This window comes from Bison bison, unplaced genomic scaffold, assembly GCF_000754665.1.
Source record: "Bison bison bison isolate TAMUID 2011002044 unplaced genomic scaffold, Bison_UMD1.0 scf7180017864331, whole genome shotgun sequence".
Classification (NCBI taxonomy): Eukaryota; Metazoa; Chordata; class Mammalia; order Artiodactyla; family Bovidae; genus Bison; species Bison bison.
Window position 1 is genome coordinate 3,372,643 of NW_011494903.1, and position 21,286 is coordinate 3,393,928.

Below are 21,286 nucleotides of genomic sequence, written 5' to 3' on the forward strand. Positions count from 1 at the left end.
GGCCAGGAGCAAGAAGAAAGAAAGCCTTAGGTCTGCGAGCTGAAGGGGGAAAAAGCCAGCTTAATTATGGAAGAAAAGACATACACATAGGAGAGCTCACACGGGCAGAGTTGCTGTGGAAGCACATTCCAGGAAAATCTTAAGAGATTACTTTAATAATAAACCATGCATTCTTCAGCAAGCCATCACGAGATTAACTACCCCTTTCCTCAGCTGGGAACCGTCGTCAGTTTAGGGTTTTTTTTTTTTTTTTCTTCCTTCTCCCTCCCAAGCAGCTTTTGTGCAAGGAGAGTCATGCAAGGACCATAGCTTTTCAAGCACTGCACTCAAGTTTCCTCACCTTAATTTTCCAAACATTCATTTCAGGAATGATAAGAAAAGACCACGGTTTAGGCAGGGTTACCATCTGGGTGGGCTTGGGTGTGATTCTCCAGCTGCGAGCGTGTTCATTTTAGATCCACTGAAAAGCCAACAGCTTCCATGGGACAGGGTACCCTGTCCTACCAGGGATAAAAAGGGTTATGTTTATTTTCATTCTTCTCTCTTTTTTTCTTTCTTTCTTAATGTGAGAAGGACAGTGAATTACTGCCAGAAGCAATATCAGAGCCCTAGAAATATAAAAACACACTTCAAATCAAATCAGAGCTCTCTACTGTCGACTCAAGATTTCTGTATGAAATGACAGAGCTGTCCACTTGAAGCTGTATGTATGAGCCCATTGCTCAAAAACGAAGTGTTTTCATCAAAATCTTCTCTTGAAACTGCAACTCATGGCAGATGAAATCATTTTCTCTGGCCTCTTAGACAAATCCCTTCCATTTGGTGGAATAGAGCAAACATAAGTCAACATTTCTTGATGACAGTCTTTCAATTAAAAAGAAAAAATAGATGCGGGTGGTCACTTCTGAGAAAGTGTTACATAGTGAGGTTAAAAGAGAGAACCTTTTTTTCCCCCCTCAAATTATCAAAGCCTGTATGTGCCTGAAATCAGCTGTCATTTTTCTAACTACTTAGCTTTGGGAAATGAAACCAACCTTCTGCACTCCTGGATCTTAGAAATAAAGCACCAGGTCCTAAGATATACAAGAATTAAAGTTCTCTGCATAAAAGTTATAATAGTCCCAAGACTGAATTTTATATACCTCTTGTCATTCACACAAAATCATTTTCTTAATAATAGTAAATTACCTCAGAGGAATATTGAAAGCTGTCAGCACCACCCTCCCTTCCCCTATCTCCCCAGATGTGAGGGGGTGAGACAGGTGGCAGAAACAGTGAAGGTCCAGAGAGGTAGTGTTCTCATTGTTACCGGGTTTTGCTGCTCTGCACCCCTAGCTCCTGGGCTGTTCCAAATCTGAGCTACTTGAGAGCAGGGACTGTCACTCATACTGATTTGTCCCAAATTACACAGTGGCTTTGCAGTCGGGGCTAAGCTGGAACCACAAAATACATTCTTGGTGTCCCAGGAGCCCGATTTGAGCCCCCAGTTTCCAGAGATAAAATGCAAATCCAGTGTGTGTTGCTTACTCAATAAAATCAATTACCCCCTCCCATCCAAGTCACAGTTTAGTATTTTCACATTTACTACACACTGGAGGCGCCAGTGGTAAAGAGTCTTCCTGCCAATGCAGGAGATGCAAGAGACATCGGTTCAGTCCCTGGGTGGGGACGATCCCCTGGAGAAGGAAATGTCAACCAACTCCAGTATTCTTGCCTGGAGAATCCCATGGACAGAGAAGCATGGTGGGCTACAGTCCACGGGGTTGCAAAGAATTGTACACAACTGAGCACGCATGCCAAACACTGTCTCAGACTTTTAAAAAAAGGAAGGAAACAGACACATTTTCACAAGGATAATTTCATAATTCTTAAAAAGCAGCAAAGCTTCTGGGGATGTTTTACAATTGTTCATGATTTTAAAATATGGAAAAGATGAATCCCCAGCTTGTTAAGGTCCACTAAGTTACAACTATGGAATGCCTTCTACTGCTGAGTATTGCATATCAATATTTTCAGTGTTTTTATTCTTTTTTTTTTCTTTCTTTCTTTTGGCCAAGCCAGGAGGCTTGTGAGACCTTAGTTCCCCCACCAGGAATCTAACCTGTGACCCCTGCACTCAAAGTGGAGTCTTAACTATTGGACCGCCAGGGAAGTCCTTTTTCAAATATTTTATTTCTCATATTTCAGATTTTTCTTAGAGGTATAGGAAACACTATGGAAATCAGATAAAGTCATATTAAATGTCTACACAGGGATGCCCATTCTGCGGGGGAAGCCAGTAAATAATCTGTTTACATCAAATATATAGCTTACTTAGATAAGTTATATAGACCTGCACATTTTTGTTTGTATCAATTTCATAGAGTATTGTTTTATGTGTATATACAGGATTATATTTCACACATAAATGCAGTGTATTTTACATATACACACAGATTACCCACCAATTTACATATACACACAGATTACCCACATCTGCCCTGAAAGAGACATGAATTCCTTTAACCGGGGTGGGAGTGCGATCACACGTGCAACTGTAGAGACAGCAGATTCTGAGCTAGCATCCACTGCCTCTAGCCAGGAAAGTCAGGAGTAAAGGCAGCCCTTTGTTCCAAGGGCCCCATCGGGTTCAGATGACTTGGGACGCCACATCACTGGAAGCGGCAGTCCAGAGAAGGAATTTTTGAGATGAAGGTCGCTGGGTCCCACCCCTTTCCTGCGGGGTTTCCCTTTCCTGTCCTTAAGCGCACTCTCCCCGGTCCCTTGCCTCAGCCCCGCGAGCCTGGGCTGCGGACGGCGCCCCGACTCCCTACTCCTCCCCTTAGCTGGGCTCGGGGCGATCGCCCCCCGCTGGTGGGGCTCCCGGCTCCCCGGAGCCGGCTACTTTGCGCGGCCCCAGCTCGAGTTAATAAACAGTTAAGTTTGGAAGACTCAGCAGACACGTTGAGGGGGAGTTACCCAACCCAGGCAGCAAAAACATCCCGGCGCATTCCTGGGGAGTCCAAAGCTGCCAGCATCTGATTAGAACCATATCTCGCCGGGAGTGGCCCGCGGCTCCGAGGCTCCCGGCCGGCGGCTATTTAAGCGCGGCAGCCGTGTGGGCAGCGCGGCAGCCAGGAGGCTCGGGCACCGAGGAGTCATGCTCGCATCGCAGAGGCGCTAGCTAGACTGTGAGTATCTCTGGTTCCTTCTTCCCTTTGGCCCCATTTTTGGCGACCTCCCTCCCTCCTGTGCTCTTTTCCCCTCTTGGGATGCAAAACTGGGACTGTTGGGGCGTCTTATTAAGAAGACGGCGGCGTACTTGGCCAGACGGGCGCTTTTGTGGCCTGACATCCGAGGAATGCTTCCACGGAAAGCCTTTACCTTTGGGGTCGGACTCCAGATGTCCAGCTAGTGACATGTAACAAGCGCCTCCCTTGTGTGTGTGTGTGTCTGTCTGTCTGCTTGTTCAAAAGCCCTACTGGTGTGGCTGCTGACCGCCTAATTAACTCCTCCAAGAGTGTTTATTTTTGCCGTGTGACAAAGGCTGGGGACCTGGTTTGTACCCACGAGAAGCTTTTTCCCAGTGACTGACAACGTGTGGCGTTCAAATATGAACTTTGTCTTACACCCGCATTCTTAAGAAAGTATCTGCCCAAGAGACTGAACAAACTTGTTTGAAATCCTCCGGGGATTTAAAAGGTGTTTGCCTGCTTGCTGTAATCTAGGAAGATCAAGGATGAATTTTAGGAAGGGGGGAAAAGAATGAATGGGTTAACACCGTGGAGCCCCAGTCAGCATAGCCGGTTTCATAGCATGGAACTGACTGTGTTATTTGTTCCTGCCGTCCTTCCCTCTTGACTTAATTCTTAGCAAGGAATTCAGGTCCGCAGTCAGTTTTAGCAGGGAGCCCTTTGAGTCCAAAGGGAAATCTAACTGGATTAAATAAAAATGCTTAAAGAATCTGGATGTTATCTCCACCCCCACCTTATCCTCTTTTTTTTTTTTTTTTTTTAGTTTGTGTTTGGAAGGAAGAGAGGCACTCTGTAAAACGAGAAGAGCAGAAATCAGCTTCCAGACACATGGAAAGACTTAAAAATTCTGGAGGGGCGACTTCATGAATAGTAAATGTTGTTATTGCACTATGAAGTGACTTAATGAAAAAATTTCTGGCTCTAATCAGACAAAGCAGGGGAGTGGGGTAGAAGGAGGTGAGACAGAAGTAACTCAAATAGAAGGAATGTCTGAGGAAAAGAAAGCAGCTGCAAAAAAAATGCCTTCGAGATGTCCAATAAGGCTCTCGAAATGGCTTTGATGGGATTTTAATTGATCTTCCTGCAGGCTTGAGGTTGGCTCCCCACACAGGAGCATCTCCTGGCTACTGGTGAGGGAAAAACTACTGGGAACGGGGGAGCTTGACAGCTACCGAAAGGCTTGTCTCCCTTGCTCTGGGTCACCTCCACCTGGCTTCTTAAACCAGCAGCCAGACCTTGATTAGGCTACTCTTCTCCGGGGCAGGTGCCCACCCTACCTCTCACCAGGTTCTGTCTCTTCTTTGAGGGGAGATGGGCCTCCATGACACTGTAAGAAAGTTTGTTGCCATGAGAATTCACCTCTTTTGGTTGAAGTGCTAGGTATGTGGCTACACCTAATACAATGTGCAATCTTGTCGGAAAAGCACAAAGGAGGCCTGGGGGATTTCTTTCCAGTGTGTATTTCTGGGACAGATTACTTCTAAATCCCTCGTCAGTCTCCTCCTAAGGCAGACTTGGATTCTTTCTCCTGTTGATGATGAATAACTTCATTTTCCCTTCCCTTCCCACTCCCAGCTCTCTTCCTTCTTATCCAAATGGATGCCCTAGAAATCAGTCCTTCTCAAGCTCTACCCTCCTCCATTTTAAAATAGAAGATAGAGGACTGTCTCCCAGCTTTCAGCTCTGACACATAGGTAGCTGCCATTCTGGTGGTCTTAGACACAAGCTGATTTTCTCCTGAGGATGTGAGAGATGGAAGGGAGGTCCCATTGCTTATTCAAGGCCTTGCCTCATTATTAAGGGCAGAAATTAGGATCTGCGTTTCCACTCTAGACTTTTTATAGTTGTGGATTCAACTAAACGTCCAAATTCCTGTGCCTTAGGCTTGCTCCTTGCTTTGCCTGAAAGGTCGAATGACTTTCAACCACCCTGTTTGGGTTGAACAGAATTGCTTTTGAGACGCTTGTTGGCATGAAGGGACCCCAGGAAGCAGCTGTCCAGGTGGTTGGGGTGACCTTTATTTTCCTGCTCAGCCATGCCTCTGTTACCTGAGGATTTACAGAGAGGAAGACCGAAGCCTCGGTCATGGCTCCTGGTCAGTAGGAGGCTTTGTGGAGACGTGGACTCTTGGTGGTAGAGCCAGTAAGTGCTGTTTTATTTCTCATCCTACCCTCATATGTCTGTAAACCTACACTAGCTACCGCAGATATTTTTCACCTAGGTAGTTGTTTTTTTCTGGCTGCATTATGTTTGTTGCTGTGTGCAGGCTTTCTCTAGTTTCGAAGAATGGAGGCTACTTACTCTTTGTGGTGTGTTGGCTTCTCATTGCAGTGGCTTCTCTTGTGGAACGGGGACTCTAGAGTGTGGGCTCAGTTAGTTGTAGCACGTGGGGTTAATTGCTCTGTGGCATGTGGGATCTTCCCAGACCAAGGATTGAACCTGTGTCCCCTGCATTGGTAGGCGGATTCTTAACCACTGGACCACCAGGGAAGCCCACCAGGGAAGCCATAGTTTTGAAGGTTCCATATGTTTCCCTTCCTCAGTCTTTCCTAACTTGAGGATTTAATCAGTGTTTTTCTTAAAGACAAATCTAAGATACTTAGATATTTAAAAAGGCTACCAAAGACAGAGCTCCAGGGTGCTAAGTTGCCCTAAGGAGAAAAGACTTGAAAGTGGACTGGTTGAGGAAGTTTTGGTATTTGACCAAACGCCTAGGGCTCTCTAGGGCCCAGGAAGGTGGCTCAGAGGGTAAAGCGTCTACCTGAAATGCGGGAGACCGGGGTTTGATCCCTGGGTCGGGAAGATCCCCTGGAGAAGGAAATGGCAACCCCCTCCAGTATTCTTGCCTGGAGAATCCCATGGATGGAGCAGCCTGGTAGGCTACAGTCCACAGGGTTGCAAAGAGTCGGACACGACTGAACGACTTCACTTTCTTTCTTTCACTTTCTAGGGCTCTCTACTCTCCAGGGGCTTCCCTGGTGGCTCAGTGCTAAAGAATCTACATGCCAATGCAGGAGACACAGTTTCGATCCCTGGGTTGGGAAGATCCTTGCAGTAGGAAATGGCAACCCACTCCAGTATTCTTGCCTGGAGAATTCCATGGACAAGAGGAGCCTGGAAGGCTACAGTCCATGGGGTCGCAAGAGTTGGACATGACTGAGCATGCACGTGCCCTCCAAGCAGAACCAGGATGAGGACTGGCAGTATGAAACACCTGAGGAACAGGATGTGATATCTAAAAATTCTCTGGTGCTGCTGTGTAATTCTAAAGTTGAAGCCGTGCCACTGAATTGCACAGAGGTTGGCCAAAATCACATTTAGCTGAAATAGCTGTAACCCCAGATCTCTGTATTTAAGGGAAACCTAACTCATGGTTATGTATCCTGACGGGATTAATCCTGTGACTCAGAAGGAAAGCAGGCCTTGGAGTCCCCTTCTTCTACAAAGAACACACTGATTTCCTGTGAGGGGAACAAATATGCTGAGAGTGAACACAAAGCGCTGGCCCACAGGCCGTTTCTGCCTCCCACCTAGCTAAGCCAGGGAGTGGTGGTGAGCAAGTGGGTTCTGCAGTCCTGTGGCCTCAGTTCAAATCCCAGGGACTGCACTGCTGCCTGTGTGACCTTCAACAAATTGCATCACTTCTCTGTACTTAAGCTTTCTTATCCAAAGAGAATAATACCTACCCACAGTTTTGCTGGGAAGACTGTTAATCTAATATGCTTAGACTCCTATACTCCGTTGTTTTGTTTTCATTTTGCCTCCTGAACTGCTGAATTACATATCTTTAGTGAAAATTATAGGCAGAATGCGGAATATCTTTGTCAAAGTTGGACACCACCCATCTACCTGAAAAATGTTAATCCCTTAAGCTCTTCATATGAACAAAGCCAGGGAATTTGCTGTGCTTACACTAAACCAACTGGGAGTTACTCTCTGTTCTCTGCCTGGAGCTTGCAGTTTGGTTTGGTCAAGCTGATCTCTGGTCTCATTTCAGTCTTTCCCCCCACCCCCAGACTCCCTACAGAGGGGGAGCAGTCCTTCCCTAAGAAGTCAGCATTGGAGTAGAAGGAAGGGGGAAGGGAGGGACCCCTGTACTAAACTGAGGAACTAGACTAGAAATAAAAAGCCTTCTAAGTACCTAGGGCCCCATGCTGTCCTTGCCCATAGAGCTGGGCAGGTTGCCATGGTTACTCCCCTTCCCAAATCTTTTTCCTACCTTGGAAGGAAGCCTGCTACCTTAGGGTAAGCAAAATCTGAACAAATTGCTTCCTGGTCTAAAAATGGAAGTTACTTTTTTTTCTTAAGTGAGATGGAATGTCCTCTCTACCTACCTCATCTTTCCCTTCTAAACTTATTTTAATCCAAAACTTTACTCCTAATTGTCCAACTCCAGCTCATACTTACATCATCACAGTAAAGAAAAAACATTAAGACTTATAAAATTTCAGGAACATAAAAGCTGCTGCCTCAAGGTAGAAGCAGCCCGGCAGTGTCTCTCTGCTGCTCTAAGTTATAACTTAGCCTCTGGGATAGCTAGAGGCAAGTGACCTTTAACTTCTTCAAACTGGTAAGAACTTTGTGTCAACAGAGCAGCGGGAGTGAATGTTCAGCTGCAGGGAAGTTACCAGGAGGCAGAATGCATAAAGGCTGTCTCTTAGATATTTAGGTAACCACAAAGGAGAAGGAGCTGCTGGGTTGAAAGTAAAAATACTGGAAAAGCTGGGTTTGAAACATTCTCCAACCTGGAAGAGATTTGGGCAAGGAATTTATGATTGAATGTTTCCTCTGGCTAAAAAGTGACCCCATTTCTCTCTAGCAATGTGTTACTCTGAAACAGATCTTTGTGTGACAGGTAAACTGCTAGAAGTTCTCATTTAACAGTTAAATTCATTCATTCTTTCAGTGTTGGACACTTAGCTAGAGTGTGTAGTTCACAGATAGAAAGAACTCATCTCAGACTAACTCTCAGAGTGTAGTCCCCAGATCAGCTACATCAGCATCACTTGGCAACTTGCTGGAAATGCAAATTCTTGGTTCCTATCCCAGACCCACGAAACCAAATATGAGCAGTAGGGTCCATCCAGCTGTATTCCAACAAACCCTTCACATGATCTAAGAGAAACTTTCATAACTCAGTTGTTCAATGGAAAGCATAACAAAGTAACTGAATTCCTACAATCATGGAAATAATAAAGCAAAGCATTTAAGCGGAGCTCAGTTTAACTGAATCTTAAAAAGATGAAAAAGCACAGATCCTGATTTTTTTCCCACTATCTCAAGTACTGCTTTTTTGATTCTAGGAAAACCGATCTACTCTTTAGTTCTATATTACCACCTCACTTCCAAATTCTTTTCCCTCTTCTGGGGTTTTAAAGGAACATCATTAATCTCCATTTATTAGAAAACTGTCCCAGTTACTTCTTTTTAAAAAAAGACTTCAGTAAACTACATCATTCTTCTTGAGCCAGATGGTTTTCTCTAACCTATAAAACGTTTTATTTTGTTTTTTCATGCCATGCCCAGAGTACAGATGAACGCCTCTCCATCATGGTAAATGAATCTGTTGCATTTGGTTTTTATAGTGCTTTATGGTTAATGCAGTACCGTTCTTCTCCCATCTGACTTTCACTTTAAATAACTTAAGGTAGAAACAATATATCCATTTCTTTGCTCCAGTGTGATCAATAGATATCAGCCTGCCCAAGGTCATTCCGGTAAAGTGGTAGAGTCAGGATGAAAGCATGAATCTTTATGATTAAAATCTTGATGTTTATCAAAATACTTAGTAAATACCTTTATGTGAAGTATGTGGCTAGGCTAGCAATGGAAGACCTCCCAGTGAGTAGGAATCTAGAAGAAAGTTTGAGTTACATGAAGGAAAGAGAGTAGACTCTAGTCCTGCAGTGGAATGACAGCATGGCTGCTTCTTAGGCATGATACTCAATGTCTCTGACCCTGAGTCGCTTCACTCACCTTGCACAACAGTCCTAAGAGTGACCGGTGTTAATCAGAGAGACTGGTGTTTAGCAGAGGTCACTTCTTAGATTGAAAGATACAAGGGTGTGATGTAGGAGAGAACTGGAACTCTGAAGAGGCAGCAGAAGTTAGTGGTTAAGAACCTGGGCTCTGAACCACAAATGACTGTGTCCATAGTAACTAAGCTGATACAAATGGTCCTGTTTTCATTGTTTGTGGTCTTTAAGCAAACTGAAATCTAGAGATGAATGGATTCGGGCTGCAAACGAGAAGCCCATCTTTCTTACATACCGTGAAACTATTAAACGTGAGGATCAAACAAGAAAATGTGGCAACGCTTCGTAGACCAGTCCAGGCATACAGATGTTAACTCTTAAGGCACCTCTCAAATGTTCTCTAGGCAGGGCAGTTGCGTCCTCCTGAGGTTAACATTAATCTATGCCCAAAGAACTGGAAAGTGAAGAATAACTTCCTTAATGGATCTGTGCTGGGTGCAACTGCCCTCCTTGTTCTATTGATAAACATTTCACCCAGTGACCTCACTTATTCTTCATATTTTAAGTGTCCTATTAAGGGAACAAGACCTGTTCTAATCTTCTATAATATGTAGTGCAGATTCTAACACGCTCTTTGTCACCATTTAGTGCAGCAGAAATAAGCCACATGTGTGTGAATATTTGTCAGAGGGTTCACATAGTCCTGTGAAGATTGCTGAACCAGTCTGTCTTTGGGACACAACGTTAATCCTGATGGGAAACATATAACTTAACTTGTAGACCAAAGGATCAGAAATTGGAATGGTACAAATAGTAGGTGCTCAAATCTCCCTTCAAAGAAAATATCAGCTGTGCTTTACTACATCAGCATTGAGTGGTGGTGGTATGATTTTGGAGTTTCATTTTGGGATTTCTTTTTTAAACCTTTGCCTCTGAAGTCAGACATCTTAAATAAAACCCCAGCTTCAAAGTAGAAAACAAATATGTAACTGATCGAACAGGCTTTTTTGGCCATAGGTGGTTGACAGTATGGAGATTTAATATTGATTGCTCCCTGGACCAAGGTTTGGCTGTTAGCTGAAACTTTTCAGAAGTGTTCATGTACTTGAATTGAAATGATAGTTTTATTTAATGTCCAACCTGTCTTCTGAAGGATATATTGATGCATAGATATTTGCTTGGCTGCCTGATAACTTGTTCTTGGGGGTTTTGATTTGTCAGCTGGTCTGAAATTTTTGTTGATTGTAATTGAAATTTGGATAAAAGTATTTATATCTACTTTCTAGTGGTAACTTTAAATGGTAACTTTAAAGTTAGCATCTAAATGGTAACACCCACTAGGGAACATATAACTGTCAACAATTGCTTCCTACAAGAAATTTAAAGAAAATGACAACCACTCAAGTAATATATTGTTTTATTATAATTAAATGGTATACAGTAGAGTCCAGAGAAAGAAAAGGACTCATGTGATGATGGACTTGGTCTTTAAATGAATGGTGGAAGTCAGATCAGCAAAGCGAGGAAGAAAAATGCGTTCTAGGCAGAAGCTCATAAATATATCATGCAGATGTCTGCCCAAAGAATACTGACTGGCCAGTCTGAACAACAGAAAGTACAAAATGGTAGAGAGGTCAGAGGTGATAGATTTGAACACAAGAGCTGTATTGCACTGAGCTTTGGATGTCAGGGCAAGAACTTAGATCTTTATCTGCTAAGCAGTGGATCCCTTTATTAAATCAGGAGAACAAAATGCTGACTCAGATCAATTAACCTAGCTATCTTGGCAGTAAGAGTTTGAGTGGTGATTGCTCAGCTGTTGAAGAAAAACCTGTATTTCATGAAAAATCAGAAAAGTAAAGATTTTAATATTAAGGATCAAATGGAACCTTGTATTACCCCTAATGTTTTAAGGGCACTACTGTTTACCAGACTGGGGGTGGAGGGGCAAGGGTGGGAGTCAGTTCAGTTCAGTCGCTCAGTCGTGTCTGACTCTTTGCAACCCCATAAGCCGCAGCACGCCAGGCCTCCCTGTCCATCACCAATTCCCAGAGTCCACCCAAACCCATGTCCATCTAGTCGATGATGCCATCCAACCATCTCATCCTCTGTCATCCCCTTCTCCTCCTACCCTCAATCTTTCCCAGCATCAGGGTCTTTTCCACTGAGTCAACTCTTCACATCAGGTGGCCAAAGTACTGGAGTTTCAGCTTCAAAATCAGTCCTACCAGTGAAAACCCAGGACTGATCTCCTTTAGGACAGACTGATTGGGTCTCCTTGCAGTCCAAAGGACTCTTAAGAGTCTTCTCGAACACCACAGTTCAAAAGCATCAATTCTTTGGCACTCAGCTTTCTTTATAGTCCAACTCTCACATCCATACATGACCACTGGAAAAACCATAGCCTTGACTAGACGGACCTTTGTTGGCAAAGTAATGTCTCTGTTTGTGAATATGCTATCTAGGTTAGTCATAACTTTCTTTCCAAGGAGTAAGCGTCTTTTAATTTCATGGCTGCAATAGCCACCTGCAGTGATTTTGGAGCCCAGAAAAATAAAGTCAGCCACTGTTTCCACTGTTTCCCCATCTATTTGCCATGAAGTGATGGGACCAGATGCCATGACCTTAGTTTTCTAAATGTTGAGCTTTAAGCCAACTTTTTCACTCTCCTCTTTCACTTTCATCAATAGGCTCTTTAGTTCTTCTTCACTTTCTGCCATAAGGGTGGTGTCATCTGCATATCTGAGGTTATTGATATTCCTCCTGGCAATCTTGATTCCAGCTTGTGATTCTTCCAGCGCAGCATTTGTCATGATGTTCTCTGCATATAAGTTAAATAAGCAGGATGACAATATACAGCCTTGACAGATTCCTTTTCCTATTTGGAACTAGTCTGTTGTTCCATGTCCAGTTCTAACTCTTAGTTCCTGACTTGCATACAGATTTCTTAGGAGGCAGGTCAGGTGGTCTGGTATTCCCATCTCTTTCAGAATTTTCCACAGTTTATTGTGATCCACACAGTCAAAGGCTTTGGCATAGTCAATAAAGCAGAAATAGATGTTTTTCTGCAACTCTCTTGCTTTTTCAATGATCCAGTGGATGTTGGCAATTTGATCTCTGGTTCCTCTGCCTTTTCTAAAACCAGCTTGAACATCAGGAAGTTCACAGTTCACATATTGCTGAAGCCTGGCTTGGAGAATTTTCAGCATTACTTTACTAGCGTGTGAGATGAGTGCAATTGTCCAGTAGTTTGAGTATCCTTTGGCATTGCCTTTCTTTGGGATTGGAATGAAAACTGACCTTTTCCAGTCCTGTGGCCACTTCTGAGTTTTCCAAATTTGCTGGCATATTGAGTGGGATGGGGGTGGGGCTAGAAAAGTAGGATAAATAATTCCCTGACCTCAACATTTCATTGAATTAGGGGAAGATTTCTACATGGATCAGAGGGCAACAATAGGTCAAGTGTAGAGAAATGGTAGGGCTAATGAGAGATCAGTGAAGACCTCAGACAATATTTCTTTTTTGTTGTTATTTTTTAATTGGAGGATAATTGTTTTACAATGTTGTATTGGTTTCTGCTATACAACATGAATCAGTCATAATTATATATTTATATATATATATACACACATATACTTACACCCTCTTCTTCTTTTCTAGTGAGTTGGTTGTTTGCGTCAGGTGGTCAAAGTATTGAATCTTCAGCTTCAGCATCAGTCTTCCCAATGATTATTCAGGGTTGATTTCCTTTAGGATTGACTGATTTGATCTCCTTGCAGTCTAAGGAACTCTCAAGAGTCTTCTCCAGCTCCATAGTTCAAAAGCATCAATTCTTCAGTGCTTAACCTTCATTATGGTCTAACTCTCACATCTGTACATGATTACTGGAAAAACCATAGCTTTGACTATACTGACCTTTATCGGCAAAGTGATGTCTCTGCTTTTTGGGAGTAGCAGAGGGTGAGATGGTTAGATAGAATTACCGATTCAATGGACATGAATTTGAGCAAACTCTGGGAGATAGTGAAGGATGGGGAAGCCTGTTGTGCTGCAGTTCATGGGGTTGCAAAGAGTCAAACAGGACTTATCGACTGAACAACAAACAGCCCCTTCCTCTGAGCCTCCCTCCAACCCCAACGCCATCCCATCCCTCTAAGTCATCACAGTGCCAAGCTGGGCTCCCTGTATTATATAGCAGCTTCCCACTAGTTATCTATTTTGCACATAATAGACACATCTTGGATGGACTTTGAATGATGGGTAGGAATACAAGTAGGTAAGGCAGCAAATGCTACAGCCTAGGGAGATAATAAGAGAAGGTATTGTGTGTGTGTCCATGGTAAACAGAAGTGATCAGCCTCTCCAGGGAACAGGTGTCTATGTATGTATTTAGTGTGCATTCTAATTATGCAAGGCTTTGAATCTCAGGTTGACTTTGAATGGAGGGACTGAACACTGATGCCTGATTAATATAAAATCAGGAAACCCTGAGGTCTGATAGGGCACCACTACAAGAATTCAACCATGAAAATAGGTCAGGGACAACTAAAGTCTCTTACAATTTAGATTCTCATTGCATCCTTTTGAGAAGATGAAAGGTAGAATTCACCCCAAGAAGAGCTTCTTTACTTCAAATATTCTACTATTATGAAATACCTGTACTGCGTGTATCAGTTCAGTTCAGTTCAGTCGCTCAATCATGTCTGACTCTTTGCAACCCCATGGAATGCAGCATGCCAGGCTTTCCTGTCCATCATCAACTTCTGGAACCTGCTCAAACTCATGTCCATTGAGTCGGTGATGCCATCTAACCATCTCATCCTCTGTTTTCCCCTTCTCCTCCCACTTTCAATCTTTTTCAGCATCAGGGTCTTTTCTAATGAGTCAGTTCTTCGCATCAGGTGGCCAAAGTATTGGAGTTTCAGTTTCAGCATCAGTCCTTTCGATGAATATTCAGGACTGATTTCCTTTAGGATTGACCGGTTTGATCTCCTTACAGTCCAAGGGACTTGAAAGAGTCTTCTCTAACACCACATTTCAAAAGCATCAATCCTTTGATGCTCAGGTTTCTTATGGTCCAACTCTCACAGCTATACATGACTACTGGAAAAACAGTCCATTTTTTTTTATTAAAAAATATCAAAATAGCACTGTGTTAAGAGTTGGCTAATTTTGAGGAGCAAGGTATGTGCCACAAGGGAGTACAGCTTTTTTGGAAGCAGGAATTCAGGATGGTGATGAGGGAGGATGGGGAAGGAATGCCAGAAGTAAGTAAAAACAAATTCACTTTTGGTGGAGAGGAGGAGGGATGAAAATGAAGAGCAGTTATGGAAAATAGAGGGCCAGAAGTGTGCCACATTCAGTAGATATGTGAACAGTCTAAGATACAATCTTAACTTCATTGTGGATCTTTTAGGTATATCCATGAAGAAAAGAAAATCTGTGCTTCCGTTTCCAGATAGTGTGTAGAGACACAAATGTTCAGCTTTCCATATGAGAACTCTGTAATACTATAATAGAAACAGTGGATGCAGTGTGCACTGCTTTAGGATCCAGATTCTTGTATTTCATGCAGCCAGCACTTGTTGAGGGCCTTGCTATTCGGGGTGATGGTAAGCCATTTTCCTTTAAAAAAAAAAAATTATTTACTTTTAATTGAAGAATAATTGCTTTACAGTATTGTGTTCATTTCTACCAAACATCAACATGAATCAGCTGTAGGTTTATCCATGTCCCCTCCCACTTGAACAGCCCTCTCGCTTCCCTCCCCTTTTCACTTCTCTAGGTTGTCACCAAGCCCTGGTTTGAATTCCTTGAGTCATACTAAAGCCATTTTCTTGATGAAGGCTGACCTTAGCAAAATGTTACCTAATATTCTCTTGCTAATGCTTTTGTAAACGAAGTGGTGCTCTTTAAAAGAACCAAAGATACCAGTAGGGACCCATGGTTATATTTTCAAAATATTGATTCATTTACATCCACAGTTCAGTTGTTTGGCCTGATCTGAAAGTGACATTGTTGTACTCTTAGAAAAACCTTGTAATTAAGAGTGCCACAGACTCTTTTTGGTTCTAGAACATAGTGGTTTGTGTCATCTCTGAATTGCTTGTGCTCCTGAAGTGACAAAACTGCTGTCAAAGGAGCATGGTGTTTCTTTCCCATGTTTATGAAAACAGCATTGATTCAGGGCTCTAGTTTTAAGATACTTTGCAGGAAACGTTGTTGACAGTCCTTAATGATCTAACATATCACAAGATTTTTTTCTTCCCACTGGCTCTGTCACAGAGATGCAATATTGTCTTCCAGATTGCAATATTATTACAGTGAAAAGTGTTAGTTGCTCAGTTGTGTCCCGACTCTGCTCCTCTGTCCTTGGAATTCTCTAGGCTAGAATACTGGAGTGGGTAGCCATTCTTTTCTTTCAGCTGATCTTCTTGTCCCAGGGATTGAACTTGGGTCTCCTGCATTGCTATCCAAGCCACCAAGAAAGCCCAATATTGTTATAGAATACTCCCAAATATTCAATGTAAATATCCCCCGTCTAATTAATGTTTTAAGTAAATGCCATCATTTTAAACTGTCTTGAAAAGGAAAATTATGCTCTTAGACAAAATTTTAATCTTTCCATGGTCAATATTTAAAAGCGAGCAATTTATAGAATTCCTTGAAGTAGTCTAATTTTACCTTCTTTTACTAAACGTTATTAATGGCAGTGAAACTTTATAGCCTAATTGGAAATATTTCATCTAAAATACTCAGCTTATTTTACATGCTTATTTTCTCTCCTCTGCCTACACTGTAAGCCCCTTGAGAGCTGTATCTATTTTTGTCACTGTATATATAGCATAATACAGTGCTTAGTACACAGCAGGTGTTCAATAAACATTCACCAGGTGAATGAGTGACTCAAGCTACTCATCTGCAACATTATTTGGAATTTATTGTAAATTGAGCAGATGGGGAGCTTCAGCTTGCCTTATCTTCGGTATAAGCAAAATAGTTTTAAGTCTTTTTTTTTAATTTTAAGGTTATTTATAATGAGCAATATCCCTAGGTTCCTCTAAGTTATATCAGCACAGGGCCTGAGAAAGGCCAACAAGCTGTTACTGAAATTTAACAGATAGTGTGTCCTTTCAAGTCCTTGGTTTAACCTCTTCCACTGGAATGGTCATCATGGCCCTCAAATCTATCTGACCCCATGAACACAATCACTGGCTGATAATAATCATAGAGGTGAATAGTTCTCAACCTGGTATTTCCTCCAAGGACAGCTTCTTATTCTTCTCCTGTTTCTCCTTTTAAAAGCATCCACCAAACTATTTACTAAAGAACTAATAGAAATTGAGAAAAATAAATGAAACCTTTGGCTCAGTACTGGATAATTAAGGTTATCCCTTTCATAGCACAATTTCTGCTCAAATCAAGGAAGCTGAGTTTTAATTTGGGTGTGCAACTATATTACAGGTAAATATTTGATATCCAGTAGGCTTTTTAAATGCTGACTTTGGTCTCCACAGAGACCTCACTGGATCTAAGGAAACCAATCTGGAAATTGGCGTTAGGCCATACTCTGACCAACTTTAAAAATCCTAGCTTAGGAGTTTTTGTCAAGCCATAGTGAGCATTTGATTCAAAACTTACTGTTCATTTGCTTTAATGTATCAGGAGCTTTCCTCAACACCTTTGGATAAGTAAACATCAGTTAATGAAGTCTAAGAAGACAGTATGGAAAGCTTGCTGTGGGCAGCAGTCCACATGCTTCCAGAGATGTTCAAGTTCAATTTGTAGGTTCTTTTAGCTTTTGAGTTTAATTTCAGGTGACTGATCCTAGAGTAGCTTCATGGTTCTGTCTTTAGCCCAAGTTAGACTATAGATTTACCTACATTTTAAATATTGCTATATGACAAATTAGCACTTCTCTAAGGAATTTCATTTTAGAAATGCAGAAAGGCACATGTCACCCTAATATCACTATTCTAAATCTATTAGAAGCAGAAATCTGGCTCTCACGCTACTGTCAGTCTTTTTAGCCAGCATTTCCTTGGTATTGATCCTTCTAGTCTCTCAGTGGTTTTATAGAGAAACATATACACGATGGGAGAATGCTATATATTCTGCTTTAAACAAGGAGCTCTAATGACATGACTACTTTAGTTCACAGTTGCCTTTTACAAAAGTTGTCCCTTCAGGTGCTCAAATTGCAAATATCACTTTACTTACGTAATAAAACTGACTTGAGAATTCTTCTTTTAGGTTTTAGAATGAAAGTTGTAAGACATATTGCCCCCCCTCTTTTTTTTTTAAGCCATCTTTAGGACACACTGTTTATTTGAAGTTTGAGGGTCACCAAGCATCTTAGCTTGGTAAGATGGGATAACCTTGAATCTGACATTTAACATTGTCAGACCTTAACCTTTCAATTCAAAGGCTTTGTTTCCAAAAGATTAGCCACGTAAGTAAATGAAAGAAACCGGCAGTGTTGAATCACTCAAAATGGCAAGTTCATGCAACTCTCCTACTACAAAGCTATCTGGCTCTTTGATGCCATACACAGACTTGTCACCACCTCGACCTCCACACCATTGCTCAAAATCTACAAGTCTTCTCAGTACTGTCTAGACAAAAGAGAGTTCTGTAAATCCACTCTAATCCAGTCTGACCCACTTTTCAACCTTCTTTTCATAATATAACCCAGCACGGGTCCAGTATTCTAGCCAAGATGACATAAATATCCTTTTCTCATTGCTATCACTTCCTCTTTCCCAAATGTCTTATCTGGCTAACATTCATTCCACCTATCAGAAGAGCTACAAAAATCCTCTCTTTTTGCCTGTATTGTTCTAAAACAAAGAAATTCAGAGCATAGATATTAGATGCATGTGACTTTCAGGGAGCTGATTGACTTCTGTACTTCAGCATCCACGCTTGTCAAATAGAGATGACAATACTTTCTTCTAGGACTAAATAAGAGATACATAGCCTCACACCGGGCAAGTAATAAATATTCAATAAATTTAATGCTGAAAAATATGGTATTCCTTCTGTGTTTCTAAAAAACCTATTAAAGCCATCCCCAACCCTGAACTCCCAACCTACTTTACTCTGCTATCTTTTTCCAGACCACCTGTCGGCTTCTGAAACCCGTAGTCCATTTATGGGTTTCCCACGCTAGAGTGTAAACCCCATAAGGTAAAAAGGAATGAATTTGAGTCAGTTCTAATGAAGTAGATGGTCTTAGAACCTATTATACAGAGTGAAGTAAGTCAAAAAAAGAAAAACGAATATTGGATTATTAATGCATATACATAGAATCTAGAAAGATGGTACTGATAACCCATTTGCAGGTCAGCAATGGAGACTCCGACACAGAGAACAGACTTGTGTACACAGCAGCAGGAAGGAGAGGGTGGGAAGAATTGACAGAGTAGCACTGAAACTTACATTACCACATGTAAGATAGATTGCCAGTGGGAATTTGCTGTATGACTCAGGGAGCTCAGCACAGTACTCCGACAATCTAGAAGGCTGGGATGGGATGGGAGGTGAGAGGGAGGTTCAAGAGGGAGGGGACAGATGTATACCTATGGCTGATTCATGTAGATGTATGGCAGAAACCAACACAACAGAGTAAAGCAATTATCCTACAATTAAAAATAAATAAATTTAATAAATAAACAACTCTATAAGGGAATAGATCTTTATTTCACTCACTGATGTATCTCAAGTGCTAGAAGAGTGCCTGGCACATAGTAGGGATGTAGATTTATTACCTTGTTGGCACTAATCACTGGCATTCAGGGGTTAACTTTGTTTCCAGGCTCTAAAGTGTAATGGCTTTGAGCAGGTATCAATCACTAAACCCTTATGCTTTTAACAATAGCAAAAAAAAAAAAGCTGCTTATATTTGAAGGCCTTTTGAATTTTCTAGTAGCACGGCTTCAGAGCAAAATCTAGGGTAGCCAATGATTTACCATCTGTGGAGTCACACTGACTAAGCACAACGCTCTTAAGAGTCAACAGGGGTGGCATTTGACTCTTAAGAGAATCTCTTAGTTGGAGATGAAAATGTAGAATGCAATTTCAGTTAGAGAACCTCAGCTCTGGAGAGAATGGCCAGATATTTTATTCACATCCTACTTGTGATGAAAATGAAAGTGAAAGTCGCTCAGTCATGTCCAACACTTTGCAACCGCATGAACTATACAGTCCATGGAATTCTCCAGGCCAGAATACTGGAGTGGGTAGCCTTTCCCTTCTCCAGGGGAATCTTCCTGACCCAGGGATTGAACCGGGGTCTCCCACATTGCAAGTGGATTCTTTACCAACTGAGCTGACAATTAATCTTAAAAGTAAAACTTTGCTTATCTTAGAGAGACTAAGAAAGCATGTTATTGTTGTTCTTCTCACTGTTTTCTTTGGTGAAACTCATTGTCTACATGCTTCTATACATTCTGGTTTTTAAAGAGATTACAACTATATTACAAACTAATATATATAAAATAGATAAACAACAAGGTCCTACTATAGAGCACACAGAACTATATTCAATATCCTGTAATTATCCATATGGAAAAGAAAAAATTAAAACTATAAATATATTTCTAATTTCAAGTTTTACTGCAGTAGCAGACATCATTGGATTATAGAAAAGCTTGATCATTGCTTTTTTTAAAGAACTTGTCTTAACCTCCTTGTGTACAATATTGAGTCTTTTTAATAAAGATTGGATTAGGAACTTAATAGTGGCTTTCAAAGACTTGTCTTTGCACAGGGCTATAGAGTTCAGCTAAGGAAACAAATGATCTAATTGCATTCCCTCATGCTAAAAATGCCTACATAATGAGACTGGAAAATAGCAGATGCCACTGTGGAGTGACTCTAAAGACCAACTCTAAGGACCAACTAAAGTTCCTTTTATTTAATGACCATATATAATAAGGATCATAAAGAGAAGCTACAAATGGAGTCCCTTTCCAATCACTTATATCCATTCATGTTTTCCTTAAGTGGTGGTGGTGGTTTAGTAGCTAAGTCATGTCCGACTCTTGGGATCCCACGGACTCTAGCCTGCCAGGCTCCTCTATCCATGAAATTCTCCAGGCAAGAATACTGGAGTGGGTTGCCATTTCCTTCTCCATTTCCTTAAGTATTTAAATGTCAATTGCCTAGCAGACACAATTTTGCAACAGGTCATTAATTGTTCAGATAACAGATGAGATTGCTCTAAATGCTAATGAAGCCACTTGCTCAGTGAATCATTGATGTTGACTGTGAAGACTAATCAGAAACCTTTTTGTAGTTGAATATAAATATGATATCTCATAATGGGTCAGAAGGTTTCAGTAGAAGCCCAGCAAAGTGGCTGGTGATAAGGAACCATGCCCACTAGTTCGTGCATGCATATTATGTCGCTTTAGTCATGTGCAACTCTTTCCGGCCCTGTGGACTGTAGCCCACTCTTCTGTCCATAGTATTCTCTAGGCAAGAATATTGGAGTGGGTTACTATGCCCTCCTCCAGGGAATCTTCCTGACCCAGGGATCAAAGCCACATCTCTTACGTCTCCTGCATTGGCAGGTGGGTTCTTTACCACTATCACCACCTGGGGAGCTCTACTAGCCCTAGTCTACTAACTCATCTCACGCTCAATCTATAGAGCTGTGTGGCACACCCATGATTTGTCATCTTAAGAAGGCAATGAAAACCAACAGGGATGGTGTACATGCAACAGGCCTGGGAGCAGGGAGAGTTCCCATCTCATCAGCTTATTCTGGAAAAGTCTTCCCATAGCAAATTAAATTTTTGAGCAATTGTTTGCCTTAAAGTCAAGGCTTGACCAAGAGGTGATACTTGGCAACTATGAGTGCTAAGCAGGTTATAAATGGTAACTTAATGCAAAAGACAAATATTCAACACAATTTCTTTTTTAAAAAATTTTATTGAAATATACTTAATTTACAATGTTGTTTTAATTTCTTACAATTTGTAGCCAAAGCTCTGAGAACTAGAAAACACAGGCTTTTAGCACAACTGTTAGACAATATAGTACTCCCACTATTAAGTTAAATTCATTTAATTG

At 41.6% G+C, this 21,286-nt stretch overlaps 1 protein-coding gene across 3 annotated transcripts in view; it reads left to right on the forward strand.

Annotated features, from left to right (window-relative positions):
- DAB2 (Dab, mitogen-responsive phosphoprotein, homolog 2 (Drosophila)) overlaps positions 1-21,286 on the forward strand; it is a 211,717-nt gene that overhangs the window by 148,507 nt on the left and 41,924 nt on the right. The window contains exons 1-2 of one of the 3 annotated variants that reach the window (XM_010853734.1): positions 2,664-3,170; positions 3,997-4,103. The exons of 1 other annotated variant lie outside the window; for it this stretch is intronic. The gene's annotated coding sequence lies outside the window, so the exon portion shown is untranslated. Of the gene's footprint in view, positions 1-2,663; positions 3,171-3,996; positions 4,104-21,286 lie in introns of those variants that run through there. One more of the 3 variants, XM_010853733.1, reaches the window with a different exon arrangement.